This window comes from Megalobrama amblycephala, linkage group LG7, assembly GCF_018812025.1.
Source record: "Megalobrama amblycephala isolate DHTTF-2021 linkage group LG7, ASM1881202v1, whole genome shotgun sequence".
Taxonomy (NCBI): Eukaryota; Metazoa; Chordata; class Actinopteri; order Cypriniformes; family Xenocyprididae; genus Megalobrama; species Megalobrama amblycephala.
Window position 1 is genome coordinate 8,910,154 of NC_063050.1, and position 19,914 is coordinate 8,930,067.

At 37.2% G+C, this 19,914-nt stretch overlaps 2 protein-coding genes and 1 long non-coding RNA gene across 3 annotated transcripts in view; all 3 read right to left on the minus strand.

Moving 5' to 3' along the window:
• The window catches only part of LOC125271224 (B-cell receptor CD22-like), a 1,156,500-nt gene that overhangs the window by 950,672 nt on the left and 185,914 nt on the right, over positions 1-19,914 (minus strand). The gene's annotated exons all lie outside the window — the stretch shown is intronic.
• LOC125271198 (hemicentin-1-like) overlaps positions 1-19,914 on the minus strand; it is a 987,774-nt gene that overhangs the window by 930,975 nt on the left and 36,885 nt on the right. The gene's annotated exons all lie outside the window — the stretch shown is intronic.
• On the minus strand, positions 6,274-7,078 carry LOC125271323. The gene is made up of 3 exons (XR_007185562.1): positions 6,696-7,078; positions 6,446-6,526; positions 6,274-6,295 (listed from the first exon to the last, which is right to left on the minus strand). It is a non-coding gene; the product is annotated as an uncharacterized LOC125271323 (long non-coding RNA).

A 19,914-nucleotide genomic window follows, 5' to 3' on the forward strand; every position in this document is an offset into this window, starting at 1 on the left:
ATTAACTGTAAGCCTTTATAATCAAACAAGTCAAGCAACAATATATTTTCATGACAATGTTGTTTGCTGGCCAAGTCTTTGACTTAAATTTGATTTTCCTCAATCTTCTCAAAATACTCCAGTAAATCTTCATCAGACACTCCTGTCAATCATCCAGGCTCCACCCACACAGTCACACGAGGACTGTAAAATGCCATCATACAGCATATTCCTGTTAGTCTGAGACAAAAATGAGACACAAATGAGACCCATTTACAAAGATTTACAAAGATAACCATTTTGAAATGTTTAAAGGCACATATCATAGTCTGCAGTGATGTCGAGAGAAGAAAGACAGAGTGGGACATTTAATAGCACAAGATTAATCTCTATTGACTCTCAATGAGAAGAGCTGGACACTTACAGTAACATTCTCATAAACTGTAACATTCTCATACAGAGGGATGTTCATTTTAGGAGCGTTGGTTGAACAGCCTTAATGGAAGAGAGATAGAAGAAAACATGAGAACCAGGAGAAAAAAGAAAACAAAACTAGTTACTGAAACAGTACATGTGTGAATCCTTCAGTGTCACATGACTCAGTCTGATGGTGCAGTTCTGCTGTTCATCTCCCAGATACTGAAGCCTCTGACTGTATTCAGTGTCCTCAGACAGATCTGGAGGCTCTTTTCCCTCTTGTAATGAGCCTTTGGTCCAGAACACTTTCATGATCTGATGTCCAGTAGGGTATGTATAAGTGCAGCTCATTATCACTGATGAGTCTGCAGTGCTGGAGGATGTTGAAAAGCAGAAATAAATCCGACTTACCCAAAATCATGAGCAGAAAGATCAGAGGAAGAGGAGGAGCCATTCTGACTGACATCACAATCAATATACAGACACTTATTTTAGCTTCTGTGAAGGTGAATCTCATGAAATTCATCAAGGTTATTTTCATGACAGTAAAATCTCAATGGTTTTATGCAAATATATTGTATACTTTTTTTCATTTGATTCTCAGGTAAAACATGACTTGAACATTTTTGGAGCGATTCACCCATAATTTATTATTTCCCATATAAAATATAGGTCATATTTAAATAAACAACAGCTTTTTTTTTTTCTCTATGAAAATGCAATTTAATAAGTACAGTGAACAAATTAAAAGAAATCTTACCGTTTTTCAGTGATGAAACAATACAGTGAGAACAGGAAGATTTCTCTTTAAGACAAACTCTTTATCTTCCTCTTTTCAAGTACATTTTACCCTCACTTGCTGCTTCAAAACCAGCTTTAATTAAAACTATTAAAAAAAAAAACTTTTTGTATGATAAGAAAATAGATCATCATAAAATGGACAAAACAAATAAAGCAGCATCCTTCAGAGCGTGAGAATTAGCCAAACGAAGAAAGAAAGAGGAAGTGAACAGAGACAAGAACATGCAAAGTTTTTCAAACATTTTCAAAGCGTTTCTTTAAGATGTTTGTGATTTCACAAATGTTTGTGAACTTTTATTTATTCACAGTTTCTGTTGAGTGAACAAATGCAGCCTTGATCCTTTTTAAATTAATTTAATGAATTTGACTGTATAAGATCGTACTTACTAAAACCCTTAGTCTCACTTCCTCTTTTGTGTGTTGATAAGTGTCACGTTCACCAGCTGGAGTGCCCATGAGTTCCTCCAGAGGGCACTCCTTATGACTTTGTTCTTCCCATTATGAACTACATTCCCCACAATCCTGTGCCTGGACTCATTATGGTTTATTTTCTCCCAACTGTTGATCATTTACTGGTTTTAGTTTGCCTATTTAAGCTCTTGTGTTTTAGTTGTGGGTCATGAGTTGTATTTATTGTATTTATTTCTCATGGATGTCTTGTTCCTTCCTTTGTGGTCTTTGGATTATGTTTCTATTTCTTTTTGTGGACTATTTGCCAGTTTCCAGGTTTAGAGTGTCTTTATTTTTTGTCTTTTGTTATTAAAGTGTGTGTGTGCATTTGACGAGGTGTGTCTTATAATATTTTTTTTGAGGGGGGGGGGGGGGGGGGGTGTCTGATCCACTCAGTTCCCTCATGCTATTTCATGATCTCAGTTGGACAAATATAGATCTGGCATTGCAACTGAGTGGCTCTGTTTTTACTGTGGAAGTCGCTTCCTCAGTATCCTCCATCTCAAAGTCTTGTCCCAAGATGCCCGCCATTCCAGAGCCTCGTCCCGTCATGGCCGCCATGCCTGAGCCCTCAGCCAAGATGTGTGTGGGCTGCATATACATTGGCTCCAGTCCCTGAGCCCGCTCCAGCCCATGAATCCATTCCAGAGTCCGCTCCAGCCCATGAATCCATTCCAGAGTCCGCTCCAGCCCATGAATCCATTCCAGAGTCCGCTCCAGCCCATGAATCCATTCCAGAGCCCGCTCCAGCCCATGAATCCATTTCAGAGCCCGCTCCAGCCCATGAATCCATTCCAGAGCCCGCTCCAGCCCATGAATCCATTCCAGAGCCCGCTTCAGCCCATGACTCCATTCCAGAGCCCTCTCCAGCCCATGAATCCATTCCAGAGCCCGCTCCAGCCCATGAATCCATTCCAGAGCCCGCTTCAGCCCATGACTCCATTCCAGAGCCCTCTCCAGCCCATGAATCCATTCCAGAGCCCTCTCCAGCCCATGACTCCATTCCAGAGCCCGCTCCAGCCCATGAATCCATTCCAGAGCTCTCTGCAGCCCTTGAGTCGCTTGAGCGACCAGTAGTTACATGGGAAGGGAATGTCTGTTGCTCTGCTCCACCCATTATCCCAGTCTGGCTTTCAGCCTGTTTCAGTAGGTCACTTATGAAGTAACTTCAGTTGGAATTGTATTTGTTGTCAAATAAGGAATACAAACTAACTTCATGTTGAAACGTAAGTTGCTGTTAAGGACTTTTTTTTATTGAAAAGTTGTTGTTCCAAACAACACTAAGATTGCTAGTGTAATATTGTGAAGTATTTATAATCATATTAATAATCTGACTAGATCGTTTGTTTTTCTCTATCAATCTATAAATGCAATGCTCTTTAATCTCTTATGCTGCTATTCTAGCCTGGTCTCATTGTTAATATGTAGGTATAAATATGTAGCTTTCAAAGTCAAAAAACATACATTTTTGAAGCCTACGTTTAGAAAGGTGCTGGAATGTACAATATTGATGTATTTATAGCACTAAAATATAAAAATACTAACTTTTTTTACAGCGAAAAAACGTATAATATTTACGAATCTTTCATGTCATAAAGATATATGCATAGTTTTATCGTTTTGCAGATAAATTTAAGATCCATAAACCCCCTGCCGAACATAAACATACCCATTTCATACAGAATGTTAAAAGAATAAAACATAATGGACAGAAATGAGGAGGAAAATGACAATTTTAGTAAAAATATAACATTAAAACGATATTTTGAGCTGCTAATCCTACACATACCCCTAAACCTACCCATAACAATTTCTTAAAACTATGTACTGTTATAAATAAAAGAATAACAAACAAACTTTCAAATTTAAATCATAACGACCATGATCTTTGACTGTGACGGTCGCTGCTGAGAATGAAGATGAAGATCGCTGGATAAAGGGCTAAATTTGGATCTGTTCCTTACAATCATATGGATTGTAAAGATTTGGAGAATAGCGAACAAATAAAATTGATGTGATTTGTGAGTTTATGTTGTGTTTTGGTGTATCTTATGGTTGTATTGTCAGTTGCTTCATTGGAGAGAACGCCTTCTGTGTCACACAACAAATAAACTAAATATTACAAAATGGTTAAACAATTACAGAAATTTCAAAGTGTTTCAAAGTGTAGTCTTGTTTAACATTATGTAATCCTCCGAAATGAGTTTGCAGCACAAGTCACAAACAGAAATGTTATTTCATATTAAGTAGATGAGTAAACTGCATTCAATAAATTTGACTAAAAACATGTATTGATATGACAATTGAATACAACAGAATTAAAACATTAATGCCATGATTTTAATATTAATGGGAATGCATACACATTCACACTTGGATATGTAAATTAAGTACGTTTTATTGCTGTTCATACATAATTATTTTTAATTAAATTATTTTTATTTTTTAAAGTTTTAGCGCTATATTGTATGTTTTTGTGTGTATGAAAATGTAAGTAAATGTACTTGTGGTAGAACCACACTTTACATAAAAATACATATTCTCATGAGATCACGTTGGTTATTCTAATGTACTGAATGACAGAAAAGTGTGGATTGTACAACGAGAGCATGATTGTTGAATAAACATTATGGACCTCTAATACCAAATCAATATAATGCAGAGCAGAGTTGAGCACCGGTACCGGGGACCAAGAATGACACAAACACGAGAAGTGCTGTTCACTCAAAGTCAAAGTTTATTGAGCTCGCTGTAACTCATATATAGCAGGGCATTAGGTCAACTGAAAACAAAGGAAAGCTAAATTCATGTATGGTCTCATCATCCATATCACAGAAGCATTAAGGCATCAATAACTGCTTATAGGCTTGAAAAGAACAGTGTGGCTCTTATAGGAAATGACAAGATACTCATTAAAGGGTTAGTTCACCCAAAAATGAAAATTATGTCATTAATGACTCACCCTAATGTCGTTCCAAACCTGTAAGACCTCCGTTCATCTTCAGAACACAGTTTAAGATGTTTTAGATTTAGTCCGAGAGCTTTCTGTCCCTCCGTTGAAAATGTATATACGGTAGACTGTCCATGTCCAGAAAGGTAATAAAAACATCATCAAAGTAATACATTTTGGTACAAAAATAACAAAAACTATGACTTTATTCAGCATTGTATTCTCTTCCGGTTCTGTTGACAATCCGCGTTCACGACTCCGCAGTGACCCCTGCTGACGTAATGTCATCTCATCTGCTGAACGTTCCACATGTTCCAGCTGTGGCATTACTGGGCTCTCAAGTGTCAGCGCCTAAAATGTATCTGGCCGCGCCGCTCTCTCTGTGGAACCGGGCAGGAATCAAGCGCGTCTCCCCTGGAGTTCTTAGTCGAGCCTGCCACTTATCAGCCAATCAAAAAAAGAAAGAAGCTACACAATAGCCAATCAGAAAATAGCACTGAACAACCAATGAAAAAAAGCATATCCTGGAATTTATAATGCTCGGAGCTCCACTTTGAGCATGGAGTCATGATCTCCTGTCATGATCCAGTCATGATCTCCTGTTTTAATGTTACAACTAATTCACAACTTTTAGACATGTTTGCGAAGGTTGTTTTGTTTACAGCTTGCGTCTCCCTCAGACTGTAAACGAAGCTCGAGCGCACCAGATAACACGTCAGCAGCGTCACTGCGGAGTCGTGAACGCGGATTGACAACAGACCCGGAAGAGAATACAATGCTGAATAAAGTCGTAGTTTTTGTTATTTTTGGACCAAAATGTATTTTTGATGCTTCAAAAACTTCTAACTAACCCACTGATGTCACATGGACTACTTTGATGATGTTTTTATTACCTTTCTGGACATGGACAGTCTACCGTACATACATTTTCAATGGAGGGACAGAAAGCTCTCGGACTAAATCTAAAATATTTTAAACTGTGTTCCGAAGATGAACGGAGGTCTTACAGGTTTGGAACGACATGAGGGTGAGTCATTAATGACATAATTTTCATTTTTGGGTGAACTAACCTTTTAAAGGTGATCTCTTTTAAGACTACAACAAATTAAAAACAGCAAAAGAAGAACTTAAAAAACAGAATAAGAGATCAAGGACAAATGAAGCAAAATATATTCTTCCTAACAATTTTTTTTTTCTGCCTTTTATTTGAAACATGAACAATACTGATACTTAAGGTTAAAAACATTAATAATCTAAATGAAGTAAGCTTTATACGTGATACAAAGCATAAAGAAAAACACACTTCGGTGATTACACACTTTTACATCAATTCATTAACCATTTACCATTTTTGCCCATCCATCTATAAAATGATCCCAAATGACTTAAGTCACATGTCATCACGGCACTCCTGTCAATCATTCAGGGCTCCGCCCACAAAGACATGCATAAAGGCTGTAATATATTTGTGTGTTCAAAACATTACAGCCTCTTGTTGTTATGCTGATTAAGAAAGAAAGAAAGAAAGAAAGAAAGAAAGAAAAAGAAAGAAGTTTAAATAAAAGTTTCAAGAACATTCATGATGAAAGAGTAATAGGTTGGGATTTTTTTCTCAGTCTTGTAGGTATTCTTACTTACTGGAAGATTTTCATACACAGACGAGTTTAGTTCGGGTTTAAAATCATCAAGCTGATCAGCCTTTATGAATGAAGAGACAAAGTAAAAACAGGACTGTGTTATTTAAATTTCCATATACTTAAAAGACATTTGATATTTTCACACTGACATTGAGGAGCGTTTAATTCTGTTTGAGTAAAAGTGTAGGAAATCCTCAGTTAAAACATTTACCGTTACATTCCCATACACAGGATTACTCAATTCAACATCACAAGCTTTGTGTCTGTCATGATGAGGTCTGGAATCAACCATCTGTGCCAAAGAAAGAAAGAAACCGAATAGAGAGAAAATAATATATATATAAACAACAATATAAACAACTCATTAAATAAAGTCACAGCTACATTTAAACTTTCACTTTTAGTTACAAATTAATTTACCTGATCAGTAAATTATTGATAAAAAAATAAATTGTTCTCACCTGAGACTCCTGTGTGTCATTTCTCTTTTTCATCCTCCTGATTCTCCTTTAAAGACAATGATTTGACACAATTACAACCAATCTGAACTTATGTGATGTTTAATACACAATTATGATTTTGAACCAATGAGGTTTCTCTAGGACGTGACACTGCCGTTCTGAATGTGATGAAATCTGGTGTATCTTCAGGATTTACTGCAGTAAAGATGTGAGCTTCAGACTTCCTCGTTCAATAACTAACTGAGTAGCTGTCAGTGTGGAAAGAGAGGATGAGAAATTGGAAATTGTGCCTTGGCTCACGTTCATCATGACGTCTCACTGAATTCACAACCTTCTGACTCAGTCACTCATTCACACACACTACATAGTACCACAGACACATATCTTACCAAACCAGCATCATGATGATCACTGCAGCTCCACAAACCACTCCAATGGATATGTATAATATCACCAGATGTCCTACAAAAGAGTAAAACATCTGAACAGATTCATTTTCTTCACTTTAGAAAGAGTAAAGTAAGTATATGAGCTGCTCTACCTTTAACAGTCACAGTTACAGCGTCTGATCTCTGAGATCCATGTTGATTGTGAGCCTGACAGTAGAAGCGTCCACTCTGTAGTGCACTGAAACTCTGTCCAGATCCAACAGCTGAGCTTTCATTCTCCTTAAACCAGCTGAAGTTCAGAGCAGGAGGGTTTGAATCACTGCTGCAGATCAGAGTCACTGAATCTCCTGACACTATTTCATCAGATCCATTTATCAACACTGAGACGTTCCTGGGTGGGTCTAAAAAAAGACAAAAATGAAATCTTTGATTAATCACAATCACCACTTTTTAAAAGAACAAATGAATCTGTACTCACACATGACATTGAGCTGAACAGCAGGAGAGATGTGATTGTGTCCGTGTACAGCACAGCTATATCTGCCTGCATCCTCTCTTCTGACTGACTGCAGCAGGAGTTCATTGTTTCTGTCTCTTCTCTCAGTTAATGGCTGTGAGTTTCTGTACCAGATGAATGTTGCTCTGTCAGTCAGAGTGCAGCTGCTTTTACATGTCAGACGGACTGAATCTCCCTCTGTCACTCTCTCAGGAGACTCCACCTGAAGATCTGAACACAACACACACATTATATCTAGTGCTGCTGTCATACACTGATTATTATTCAACATAATGCACAGTAGAAGAGAGAAACCTCATGAAAGTCACCTGTGACAGTAAGAGTCACTCCTGGATCACCAATCCATTTGTCTTTATCAGTGAAGAATCTGAAATAGTATTCGTGTGAATCATTCAGTGTCACATGACTCAGTCTCATGATGCAGTTCTGCTGTTTATCTCCCAGATACTGAAGCCTCTGACTGTATTCTGTGTCATTAGACAGATCTGGATACTCTCCATTAACTTTTTCCTGTGTTTTAGTCCAGAAGACTTTCATGATCTGATGTCCAGTAGGGTATGTATAAGTGCAGTTCATTATCACTGATGAGTCCTTTAGTGCACAGATGTGTGAAGGACTGTAACTCACACCCCAATCAGCACTAGAAACCCCTGAAACACAGAATTCATCCTTTTATTCAGCATATGCATAAAAATGCAATCCAGTTTCTCTTGAGTGTTTTTGAAGTGTTGCATTGACTCACCGTGAATCATGAGCAGAAAGATCAGAGGAAGAGGAGGAGCCATTCTGACTGACGTCACCATATCAACACCTACAATAAATGTATAGTGGCTTATTTTTTAATGTTAAAATAATGACATAACACTATATGTGTCAGACTATTCTTCCCTTATGGAATGAAAACATATTTCCATATATGCATGATTTATGATGCAAGTATACTGAAAAATAAATTAAATAATATATTGCATTAATTTAATGTGTTATATATGTTCATATATTGAAAAATATATTTACAATATATTTAAACTGTAAAATGTAATTAGTTGTGTGTACTTAGAAAAAGCATTGCCTTAAATTTCTCAAAGATGTTTTACTAAAAGTTGTAAAATGTCATATTGGGGCAATGATATAGACTGCGCATTTATTTCTACTTATTAAAATGAAACTTGAAGGGATAGTTCACCCAAAAATAAAAATTTGATGTTTATCTGCTTACTCCCAATGTACTCAATCTCTGCTGATGAAGTATACATGTGAGAGATCACTTCCAGCATCAGAGCACGTTTTCAAACCTCACCAACCGGATGCACAAGGCAGTTAGATATAGGCTGCGTTTACACTTGCCGATTAATATGCGATCACCGTGATCTGATCAAGCAGATCAGATCATTAGCTAATCAGGACACAGCGCATTTATATTTGATCACATTAAAGGTGCTACAGAGGATGTTTTCGTCGACTGAGAAACCAAAGTCTGTTAGTGAGTTTTTGAAATAGGTGCATGTGTAAGAACAACCCCCCTCCTTCACAGCTCATTTCGAGGGAACGCCTCCCAAAACTCATGCACGAGTATTGGAACACGAGTGTTTGTTTACCAGTGGCATTCGCTGTGTCGTGTTAGTGGATTCATTATGTCGGACTCACCGCAGGTAACTCATAATCTGCAGTTGTTACACCTGACAAAAACATTGCATTCGGCACCTGTGGAAAGTTACTGGAGCGCGCACGTCTCTCACAAGGAACGTAATGGCAGTGACTGACAAGCCAGAGGGCCAATCCTTTACGCGATGATCGCGTAAACGATTGGACTGATGTTTTTAAGGCCCTACCTCGTGCACATATGATGTATATTAATATTATTCCTTTCAGTGCACCTAATAAATAGTCTTTTATCAGTTAGTAAAGACAGTTTCAAGTAATATTGCAAAAATGTATAAACCAAAACATCCTCTGTAGCACCTTTAAGTGGCCTCTGTATCTGGATAACTGATCAGATTTCTGTTTCCCGCACAATATTTAAAGTAGGCGCGTTTGAAAGGCAGACGTTTCATAGCGTAAAACAACTTTCACTTTAGCCTCTATCAATGCAGTGCACACAGCACAGATTTTTTTTTTATTTATTCCACAAAAGTACAATCGATCACAAATAGAGAGCTTAATCTACCAATTTAAATTTCCCAACATTAATCTTGCATGCATGGTGAAAAAAAATATTTCAATGGATTTCGTGATTGAAAGGAGCGTGCAAGCATTTGTATTGTTTGTGTAATATGTAACGGCAGAATCCGAACACTTTCTATTAAAGAAATAAAAGAACGCACATCACATTAAAGAGCATTATTAGAACTAAACAAGTGTGGGCTATACGACACCAGATAAGAGTAAAGATGAGACAAATTAAACAATGTTGCTTTCAATCACTACTTTACTTTCCGATGCAATCTCCAGTCTTTGATCAAATTATTATTATTATTATTTTTTTTTAATGAAAAAATACTTCCAGAGTAACTGGGTTGATCATGTTAAACAAGTCACATCATCCAGGTTTAAAGGTATTAAGTTAAGCTTGTAATATTGGAAATAAACTGAAACAATAAAAACATACGCAATCACCTCGTTTAGATAATGTAGCACAAATGAAAAATGACACACAATGTATCATCTAAGTCTAAATAAACTGTTTTAAAGATAGACGTTTATTGTAAAGTTCAAAGAAGTTTAATTTCTTGTCAAAACTGTGGCAGTATAGGCAAGTGCTAAGGGCGCAATCTCGCTAGGGGGGCGCCAAAGAGGCCGGATGCGTGGACAGGGGCGGATCTACCGGGGTGACACGGGGTGGCATCTGCCACCCTAAGAAGAAGCTTTGCCACCCCAAAATTATCACAGAATAAAATATGTAAGTAGTGTTTGAAGTACTGCTTTTCAGGAGCGGCGCTTCAATATGATGTCTAAAAAAATTGCTTAACACAAAGTAATGGCAAGAAAACACGTCTTTCAATAAACTGTGCATGATGGTTGCACGCAGCGCGCCCAGTGTGCTTCATTAACAAATGACTCTTATGAATCGGTTCTTTGAGAGTCAAAAACACAGCGCAGCCAAGTTCACTTACGATTTTTTTCCCATATTTGTACGTGAATCGGAAATTACTGCTTCCCGGCTAACTCAGAAGTCCTGTGAGAAATGTAGTCCCATCCGAATATGTCAGATTAATTTTCATAATTTTTTGACAAATTGATTCAGCGACCGCCCGCAACACTTTCATCATGGATAAAGGTATTTTTGCCATCCGACGAACCAATAACATGAAATCAATACGGAGATCCCGATCACAGAAACTAATAGCAGAGTTTGGGTAAGAATCTAAACGTATTTTAGCTTTTCTCGATTGCTAACACATTATAAGTGATTCAGTTGGCCCAGTTTCCCAAACCATTCGTTCAAAGACACATTTCTCAAAACGTTTAACAATGACAACATTAGGTAGCAAAACTGATGACACACCAGTAAAAAAATCTAAGAGAGAGCTGAATGAATAATTTACAGGGGTTTTAAACTTACACAGTACCAGTAGGCTACTTTAGATGAGGGAAATGTCACGTTGTTCACCCTCAATGTTGTGATTGTTAACTTTCTTTGTAGCCATTTGTTATATGTATTTTTTTGCAGCGCTGAGAAATGATTGCCTAGGGATATAGTCTTGTGTCAGAAGACCAATACACTGCTATAGTACTGTATATACTGTATACTGTAATGAAATTTAGCCAAATGTGCAGAGGATGCTGAATTTACTTTTACTGCAATTGACAGTCTATTGTATTTTGGTGCATATCAAGTTCATACTTATTTTTCTCATGCTTTTCATCTACTGCAAGATCAATTTATAATAGTAAAATGAAAAAGAGGTATTTTTGTTACCGTGTTATATGAATTGATCTCACTAGTGTTCACTGGGCAGTGCAGTAGTCTGTGTATTTGTTATGTTTTGTGTGTCATCTGATGCCAAAGTTTGATTTTGTCAGACAAGAATAAGTTTTTGACTAGAACATTTTATTTTGACCTGGATGTTTGAGGTTTGTACAAGTTGGTGTATAGTTTTGATATTGTGTTTAGCTGTGAGAAAATGTTGAATTGTTTCATGAATTGTGCATTAGCAATCAAGAAAAACAATATGACTGAAAAGTTTGAAAGACAAATTTATGTTGGCTTGTCATAAACCCAACCTAAAGTCTTGTTTAAAAAATGTAAAAACTTTGGTCAGTTAGTCCAGAATATAGATGTCCTGGGTGATTGCCAAAGTGTTGCTAGGTGGTTGCTTGGAGATTCTGGGTGGTTGCTAGGCACTTGCTATGCAGTTGCTGGGGTGTTGCTAGAGTATGTAGTTGATAGGGTGTTCTGGGTGAACACACACAGACATTCCCACCTCTGTTAATAACAGAAACTCAACAATTGTTTTGTTGCTCTTTAACTTGCACTAAAATGTGATTTATACCATTGAAGTAACCTGTGTAATATTAATAAAACTGCTCATCTCCTTTAGTGATACAAGCTCAGACTCATTTAGAAGTATTTCATATAGTGTATTTACTTGGTGCCATGATGGAAAGTTTGTTATTTATTAATTTCATACAGTATTATAGATACTTTCTGGTAATGCAATGTTTGTGAACACAATTGTGTATGTAAGGCTATAAATCTCCAAAACCTATGCATGAGCGCTTGCTTTGGTGTTGCCACCCCTCATAGACCTCATGCCACCCCTTTGCCACCCTATAAATAATTTTGTAGATTCGCCCCTTTGGATAAATCACAATATAAGGGGGCGCCAAAAAAAATCTTGCCTAGGGCGCCAAAGAGGCTAGGGTCGGCACTGGCTGCGTCCGAAAACTGGAAAATGCTGCCTTTTGAGGACACATTTCAAGGTAGGAAGGCATCAAGGCACATCCGAATTCAATGTTACCTTCACTTCCTGTTTCCTGGGATACCTTCATCTGATTGATTTTTGAAGGAAGCATAGATGTATCTTTAGCTGCCTTTGATATCCCACAATCCGAGGCAGCAAGACAGCTAACTAGGGTTTTGGATGCAGCCACTGTATCAGAGCTTGATTCGTTTTACCATAACCATGTGATCGGTGATGTCTGAAGCTTCGTTTTCGCACACAACCACGTGACCGCTTCGTATTCTGATTCATATAACATAAACCCTTGCTAGATGTGAAGTGTCATTTGCTTTTTAGCAAAAGAATATGTCATTATACGAATAAATATTTACATTTGCAGTTTTGTGCATGTTCAGTTTGTATTTATTCCCAGTTCATACTTATTTATTTTGATAATATATGCCCAAGCTTGCCTATTTCCCCCCCAAAAAATGTATTCACAGACTCATTTATTCAAATTGTATGAGTAAAATGACATGTGAAAGACTTTATGTATAATAATAATTTACATTGTTCTATACGCTTTTCATAGCACAGACTGATTTATTACATGAAACAGTCCGAAAATAGCTCGGTCGTCTGGGACGCAAATGCAGTTTTTTCCACCTTTTGACCACAAGATGACGTTAGTGTGCACCGTGTTGAAAAGCTTCGAGTAATGAACCTTTTTACGATACACTTTGAGGGGAAAGCCTCGGTGCTTCACAAAGCTTCATAGTGGTGTATTATTTTCATTTTTGGGTGAACTAGCCCTTTAACTGAAAAAAAAAAACAAAAACAACAAAAAAAACAAAAAAACAAAGTAGTTAATAGACATTACTGCAATAGATTACTGCTTTTTAAATAAAGCAACATGCAGCATGTCACCATCAGTGTCTCTTGATCTTCTCCTGGACTGAAGCACAGGCTCTACTCTTCAGCACAATGGTGACTCACAAAACTCAGTAAGAACTTCTGTAGATGTCTGACAGAAATAAAATCAAACTGGTTAGTAATAAGTGAAGCTGGTAATGCTGTTTTTGTCATTCAACCCTCCTCTGCTGAGATTTTGAGAGATCTGTTAGTGTTTAATGTTCTGTTGGGATTTAAAGGGTTTCTGTTGTCTGAGTTTTGTTGGTCACCATCAATGTTGTGCAAGTTACTTCCAAACTGTAATACATTATAGATTACTTGTTACTGCTATTTAAAAGTAATTATTTACCTTACAATATTACTGTCTCAGAATTGTAATGTGTTATATCACTCCTGTATTACTTTTGAGTTACTTTCACCAAAATAACTACTGTAGAAAACGTGTTTTGGGGCTGACCCTTTAACATTCTAAAATAGAAAACGTGTAGCATTTGGGGTCCAAGCTTCATTCTTATAATTGATGGCTCAAGACAATGCAAGAAAGGATGACCCTGGTTGTAAGCCTAAACTTGACATAAACTGTAAACTGTCCCTAAAATCTGATTGGTTGATTGGAATGTTGATCCAGGATCATGCTGCACTGTGCCCTGATCTTCCTCTTTCTTGTCAGTGAAAATTGAGCACTTTCCATTTCAAGATTGAACAGAACAAACCAAAAGAGAAATAAGCTCTAGTTCTTTGCTTAATACACACAGAAATCAATAAAATACTTTATTTATCCAAGAACATGACAGCAACAGTCACTTTTGCACTACAGGAGTTAACTGTTTGTCTTTCCCCGCCCCATTTTTGATTGACAGCACATCATAGACAGCTGAACTCTGACAGAACGATGGCTTTTAATTTCATACTGTGAAACTGTAATGATCCACCTTTGATTTTTGATTCAGTGCACTGCTAGTGTTTACAGCACATACTCTGGGGTTAGTTGTCACACTTTTATTCTGGTGAATATTTCTTATGACAGCTCATTTTTAAAAGCCACTTCCTGTATAGAGATACATTTTAATATATAAGTCTTGGATATAAGTCTGTATACAGTTATCTATTGCGTACAAGATTAAAGTGGATTTTTATTGAGGTGTTTGCATCCAACAAAGTACTGCTGGAGAAAACACATTTTTGTGATATTGGTCTTTTGAAACCATAGACACAGCCCTGTGACAACTAGCCCCAACCAATCTCCCATAAATCCCACTTAAGATACTTAAGAATCCCACTTAACACTTAAGATATTTGACAGAAAATTAAGCTCTTACCCGTTTCACCAACACCCGTGATCAGAGACAGCACTACAAATGATCAGGGTGGAACCAGTATTGCTGTTTTCACACTGAATGACACGCAATGAATATATTATATTTTAATTTGAGCTTTTGACACCTCAACTATAGTTCTGATAAAGCAGAAGAAGAGTTTTATCTGACAACACCAGACTAAAGACATACAAGTTAAAATGTGAGAAACTTTAAGTCAATCCATGAAGATGCTCATGTTTTCAAACTTGGTAATATCTATATTCAATCATACAGACAGTGATGACAAGGAACCTGATCTTGAGAGAGAGAGAGAGAGAGAGAGAGAGAATAATAACTTGAATGACTATTCTTTAATATACTTTAGTTTGCATATGCAGACCATCTATCCTGGAATGGGAACTGATGGAGGTGGGATTGTAAAACACTGGAAGCTATTGCAGTGACAGTGATGTAAAAATTTCATTGACAGCATCGCCAACTGTGAATTTGATAAACCTCCAATTCACTGATTGATTACTAGCCATCTGGAAATTAAACAAAGCACTTAAATCATGCTGATGAAGCAGAATTGATTCATCTAAATGTCTGAAAGTTTTTATGAGAGCTTCTAAGCTTTTTATTCTGCCAGTGGCTTTGTTCTTGAATGCATCATATGTTTTTAAACAGGGTCACAAACACAGTTTCCTCTTTAGCACAGTAAGTGTGAAAACCAAACGCATGAACTTTTGACAGCAGCATCACAGTGTGATCATGTGACCTTCATAAGCAACACTGAGGGACGTCACACCCATGAGGAAGAGGAAATCAGTCCTGTCAGAGTAAAGCTTGAGGCCTTTTATCACATGCACAATATGGCGGCTCTAGTAATGGAAGCCCCGCCTTCTAAATAAAAGTTACAATTTGGCAATCATCACTGATTTCCATAGAAACAGTTCTCAGATGTGCGTTCAGGGCTGCACATGTGCATTGGCTGGAAAAACCTGAAATAAATGTTGTTTTAACACTATTTAAGCATCAGAAACAACTGTGAAAAGTGAGCATTGAAATGATCCATGGATGAGTCAACTAAGACTACTAGCATTGAGAACACTAATTTATTGAATGAAAGATTAATTTAAAATGTTCAATGTTAATAGTGTATTTACTAGAAGATTTGTATTCCTACACTGATCATAAAGATGTTTACAGTGACACAAACAACAACAATCTAATTGATAAACTATTAGCATTAACTGTAAGCCTTTATAATCAAACAAGTCAAGCAACAATATATTTTCATGACAATGTTGTTTGCTGGCCAAGTTTTTGACTTAAATTTGATTTTCCTCAATCTTCTCAAAATACTCCAGTAAATCTTCATCAGACACTCCTGTCAATCATCCAGGCTCCACCCACACAGTCACATAAAGACTGTAAAATGCCATCGTCACTACAGCATATTCCTGTTAGTCTGAGACAAAAATGAGATCCATTTACAAAGATTTACAAAGATAACCATTTTGAAATGTTTAAAGGCACATATCATAGTCTGCAGTGATGTCGAGAGAAGAAAGACAGAGTGGGACATTTAATAGCACAAGATTAATCTCTATTGACTCTCAATGAGAAGAGCTGGACACTTACAGTAACATTCTCATAAACTGTAACATTCTCATACAGAGGGATGTTCATTTTAGGAGCGTAAGTGCATGGATCAACAGCCTTAATGGAAGAGAGATAGAAGAAAACATGAGAACCAGGAGAAAGAGGAAAACAAAACTAGTTACTGAAACAGTACATGTGTGAATCCTTCAGTGTCACATGACTCAGTCTGATGGTGCAGTTCTGCTGTTTATCTCCCAGATACTGAAGCCTCTGACTGTATTCAGTGTCCTCAGACAGATCTGGAGGCTCTTTTCCCTCTTGTAATGAGCCTTTGGTCCAGAACACTTTCATGATCTGATGTCCAGTAGGGTATGTATAAGTGCAGCTCATTATCACTGATGAGTCTGCAGTGCTGGAGGATGTTGAAAAGCAGAAATAGGTCTGACTTACCCAAAATCATGAGCAGAAAGATCAGAGGAAGAGGAGGAGCCATTCTGACTGACATCACAATCAATATACAGACACTTATTTTAGCTTCTGTGAAGGTGAATCTCATGAAATTCATCAAGGTTATTTTCATGACAGTAAAATCTCAATGGTTTTATGCAAATATATTGTATACTTTTTTTCATTTGATTCTCAGGTAAAACATGACTTGAACATTTTTGGAGCGATTCACCCATAATTTATTATTTCCCATATAAAATATAGGTCATATTTAAATAAACAACAGCTTTTTTTTTCTCTATGAAAATGCAATTTAATAAGTACAGTGAACAAATTAAAAGAAATCGTACCGTTTTTCAGTGATGAAACAATACAGTGAGAACAGGATGATTTCTCTTGATGACAAACTCTTTATCTTCCTCTTTTCAAGTACATTTTACCCTCACTTGCTGCTTTAAAACCAGCTTTAATTAAAACTATTAAAAAAAAAACTTTTGTATGATAAGAAAATAGATCATCATAAAATGGACAAAACAAATAAAGCAGCATCCTTCAGAGCGCGAGAATTAGCCAAACGAAGAAAGAAAGAGGAAGTGAACAGAGACAAGAACATGCAAAGTTTTTCAAACATTTTCAAAGCGTTTCTTTAAGATGTTTGTGATTTTCACATGCAGTTAAACTTTTATTTCTTCACAGTTTCTGTTGAGTGAACAAATGCAGCCTTGATCCTTTTTAAATTAATTTAATGAATTTGACTGTATAAGATCGTACTTACTAAAACCCTTAGTCTCACTTCCTCTTTTGTGTGTTGATAAGTGTCACGTTCACCAGCTGGAGTGCCCATGAGTTCCTCCAGAGGGCACTCCTTATGACTTTGTTCTTCCCATTATGAACTACATTCCCCACAATCCTGTGCCTGGACTCATTATGGTTTATTTTCTCCCAACTGTTGATCATTTACTGGTTTTAGTTTGCCTATTTAAGGTCTTGTGTTTTAGTTGTGGGTCATGAGTTGTATTTATTGTATTTATTTCTCATGGATGTCTTGTTCCTTCCTTTGTGGTCTTTGGATTATGTTTCTATTTCTTTTTGTGGACTATTTGCCAGTTTCCAGGTTTAGAGTGTCTTTATTTTTTGTCTTTTGTTATTAAAGTGTGTGTGTGCATTTGACGAGGTGTGTCTTATGATATTTTTTTGAGGGGGGGGGGGGGGTGTCTGATCCACTCAGTTCCCTCATGCTATTTCATGATCTCAGTTGGACAAATATAGATCTGGCATTGCAACTGAGTGGCTCTGTTTTTACTGTGGAAGTCGCTTCCTCAGTATCCTCCATCTCAAAGTCTTGTCCCAAGATGAATCCATGAATCCATTCCAGAGCCCGCTCCAGCCCTTGAATCCATTCCAGAGCCCTCTCCAGCCCATGAATCCATTCCAGAGCCCGCTCCAGCCCATGAATCCATTCCAGAGCCCGCTCCAGCCCTTGAATCCATTCCAGAGCCCGCTCCAGCCCATGAATCCATTCCAGAGCCCGCTCCAGCCCATGAATCCATTCCAGAGCCCGCTCCAGCCCTTGAATCCATTCCAGAGCCCGCTCCAGCCCATGAATCCATTCCAGAGCCCGCTCCAGCCCATGAATCCATTCCAGAGCCCGCTCCAGCCCATGAATCCATTCCAGAGCCCGCTCCAGCCCATGAATCCATTCCAGAGCCCGCTCCAGCCCTTGAATCCATTCCAGAGCCCGCTCCAGCCCATGAATCCATTCCAGAGCCCTCTCCAGCCCATGAATCCATTCCAGAGCCCTCTCCAGCCCATGACTCCATTCCAGAGCCCGCTCCAGCCCATGAATCCATTCCAGAGCTCTCTGCAGCCCTTGAGTCGCTCGAGCGACCAGTAGTTACATGGGAAGGGAATGTCTGTTGCTCTGCTCCACCTATTATCCCAGTCTGGCTTTCAGCCTGTTTCAGTAGGTCACTTATGAAGTAACTTCAGTTGGAATTGTTTTTGTTGTCAAATAAGGAATACAAACTAACTTCATGTTGAAACGTAAGTTGCTGTTAAGGACTTTTTTTTATTGAAAAGTTGTTGTTCCAAACAACACTAAGATTGCTAGTGTAATATTGTGAAGTATTTATAATCATATTAATAATCTGACTAGATCGTTTGTTTTTCTCTATCAATCTCTAAATGCAATGCTCTTTAATCTCTTATGCTGCTATTCTAGCCTGGTCTCATTGTTAATACGTAGGTATAAATATGTAGCTTTCAAAGTCAAAAAACATACATTTTTGAAGCCTACGTTTAGAAAGGTGCTGGAATGTACAATATTGATGTATTTATAGCACTAAAATATAAAAATACTAACTTTTTTTACAGCGAAAAAACGTATAATATTTACGAATCTTTCATGTCATAAAGATATATGCATAGTTTTATCGTTTTGCAGATAAATTTAAGATCCATAAACCCCCTGCCGAACATAAACATACCCATTTCATACAGAATGTTAAAAGAATAAAACATAATGGACAGAAATGAGGAGGAAAATGACAATTTTAGTAAAAATATAACATTAAAACGATATTTTGAGCTGCTAATCCTACACATACCCCTAAACCTACCCATAACAATTTCTTAAAACTATGTACTGTTATAAATAAAAGAATAACAAACAAACTTTCAAATTTAAATCATAACGACCATGATCTTTGACTGTGACGGTCGCTGCTGAGAATGAAGATGAAGATCGCTGGATAAAGGGCTAAATTTGGATCTGTTCCTTACAATCATATGGATTGTAAAGATTTGGAGAATAGCGAACAAATAAAATTGATGTGATTTGTGAGTTTATGTTGTGTTTTGGTGTATCTTATGGTTGTATTGTCAGTTGCTGCATTGGAGAGAACGCCTTCTGTGTCACACAACAAATAAACTAAATATTACAAAATGGTTAAACAATTACAGAAATTTCAAAGTGTTTCAAAGTGTAGTCTTGTTTAACATTATGTAATCCTCCGAAATGAGTTTGCAGCACAAGTCACAAACAGAAATGTTATTTCATATTAAGTAGATGAGTAAACTGCATTCAATAAATTTGACTAAAAACATGTATTGATATGACAATTGAATACAACAGAATTAAAACATTAATGCCATGATTTTAATATTAAT